Source organism: Oratosquilla oratoria, chromosome 2 (assembly GCF_046742065.1).
Source record: "Oratosquilla oratoria isolate Oo_2021 chromosome 2, ASM4674206v1, whole genome shotgun sequence".
Taxonomy (NCBI): Eukaryota; Metazoa; Arthropoda; class Malacostraca; order Stomatopoda; family Squillidae; genus Oratosquilla; species Oratosquilla oratoria.
This window is the reverse complement of record NC_134778.1, coordinates 9,089,260-9,091,785: the sequence shown is the minus strand read 5'-3', so window position 1 is coordinate 9,091,785 and position 2,526 is coordinate 9,089,260.

The following is a 2,526-nucleotide window of genomic DNA, read 5'->3' as shown; positions in this document are numbered from 1 at the left end:
CAAGCTATATAAATCGTTAGTTCGTCCACATTTGGAATATGCTGTTTCTGTATGGTCACCGAATCTCATTAAAGACATTGACAGACTGGAAAAAGTACAACGGCGAGCCACAAAACTGATTCCAAATATCAAAAATAAATCATACGAAAATCGACTAAAACACATGAATCTGTTTTCCCTAAAAAAGCGTAGACTCAGAGGTGACTTGATACAGGTCTTTAAGATTTTAAAGGGAATTGACAACATCAAAAGTGACCAAATTTTCACATTGAATGAGAATCAGACAAGAAACAATGGTCTCAAACTATCCGGAAATAGATTCAATTTAGAAGTAGGTAGAAACAACTTTGCCAACCGTGTAGTAAATGAATGGAATAAACTTCCTGCACAGGTAGTGCAATGTAGTTCAGTTCGAAGCTTTAAGAATCATTTAGATAAATACCTAAGTAAGATGCTGTAATGATTATAATTTATGTTATATTATTTGTTTTTGTTTTGTTATCATTTGTCTGTCTGATTTTTATTTATTATTAGTTATATGTCAATTTATTATTATTTACTATTTACCTGTTTGTTTATTATTTAACTATACCTATGCATTTATTTATGTATTTTATTTGTTATTTACATTATTATAGTTTTTATTTATTGTTTTATTATTAATATGATTTTTTTTTTTCGCATCCGACCTAGATATGGATCAAAAGGTCTCCTGTCGGCATGCTCCGCCTTTGTAATCCTTTGTAACATAATTGCCCATTTCAATTTTGATCTTTGATATTCATGGGCCCCCTAGAGTCTTATGGGCCCTGGCGCGGTGCACCGGCTGCATCCCCCCTGGCAAGATGGTGAGTTAAACACAGAAGACAATTGGAGTTTTATTCACTGAAGTTTCGTCCTTAGCAGGACTTCTTCGGGGTACTCTAAAGAAGTTCTACTAAGACGAAAAAATCGGTGAATAAAACTCCAACTGTCCTTTGTGTTCTTCTCATCACTCTGCCACTCATTTGTATATAGCTCTTATCCCATTCTGTCCTACAACAACCATGTGATTTTATTCAGTTGAAGGAAACTCATGTCGACGTCAAAACGATAAATCCACTTCGATTAACACTTCTGGTTGTCTCCTAGTGATTTTTATTCAACCGAGGAAAAGTAATGCAGACGTCGAAAAGTCAGTCCTTTTCGATCCGATGTCAACCTTTATCAATTTTGCTCTGGCTCGCTAGGTGATTAGAACCTCTAGGCTGCATGAAAAGGTGACGTCAAGCTAGGATAAATTAGATTAGGTTAGGTTAGGTTAGGTTAGGTTAGGCGTCATACCCTAGCGTTAGTATGAAATTTATATTGTATTCTCGTGTAATATTACAATCATATGTTCACATTTGTTTGATTAAAGTAAGCTAACATTATATTTTATCTTCACTGTTTTATGTATAATTATAAGTAGTTGCATATACAGACCTAACGTAGAGATATACGTTTTACACGTCCCTCGGGACTGCGAGCGTTATTCGTCTAATGCAGTGGTTCTTAAGCGGCCCATACACGATCAATTATATTGCGCAATTTCATTGTCAATACTCTGAATTGACAATTAAATTGACCGTTTATGGGCGATATATCGCCCATACACGGTGAATTTAATTGTCAATTCAGAGTATGACAATGAAATTGCGCAATATAATTGATCGTGTATGGGCCGGTTTAACCTTGTTGGAAGTACTGAACCCCGCAAGTTTCATACATGCATTCATCGAACCCTTCGTAGTTGGAAAAATAAAATGTGTTTTTTTTTCTTCTTCAAATTCAAAACAAAGGAACTATATACTGTATTAGTGCACAAACTGTACCATGGGTCATTTGCACACGAAATCACTGTGTTCAAAGATCAAAATCAATGAAACATGAATTTCATGTAAAACAAAAACATGATGAATATTTACTGTATATCAATGTGCCTTTTGCTGTTGCCTCTCAGAGACAATTTCAGAAATGCGCCGAACCGCCGAACATCGGAAACTGACTTACCAAGATCGAACCCAGATTAAGAAACACTGGTCTAGTGGAAGTGTGAGAGCAGAGGATGTAGGAGCTACGTTCTGTACGAATTTGATTCGAATGTGTGGTAAGCCTTGAACGTCCTGAATGTATTCCCTAAGTGACGTCATACCCGAAGGTCTCGCAAGAGAGATGTATATTCCTTGAGAAACAGACTTGTTACCCTGTATTCCTAGCCGATCATGGTCGACGCTGTATCGGGGTGGCCAATGAAACAGTAAAAAAAAAAAAAAAAAAAAAAAAAAAAAAAAAAAATATATATATATATATATATATATATATATATATATATATATATATATATATATATATATATATATATATATATATATATATATATATATATATATATTAGATATGAGCACTACAATAACGAGCGTTTTGTCGCTTCGTAAGCTAAATTACCACTGATTCTTAGCGACATTGAAAGGAATCATCAGGATCTCTTCTATATCGACCCATCGC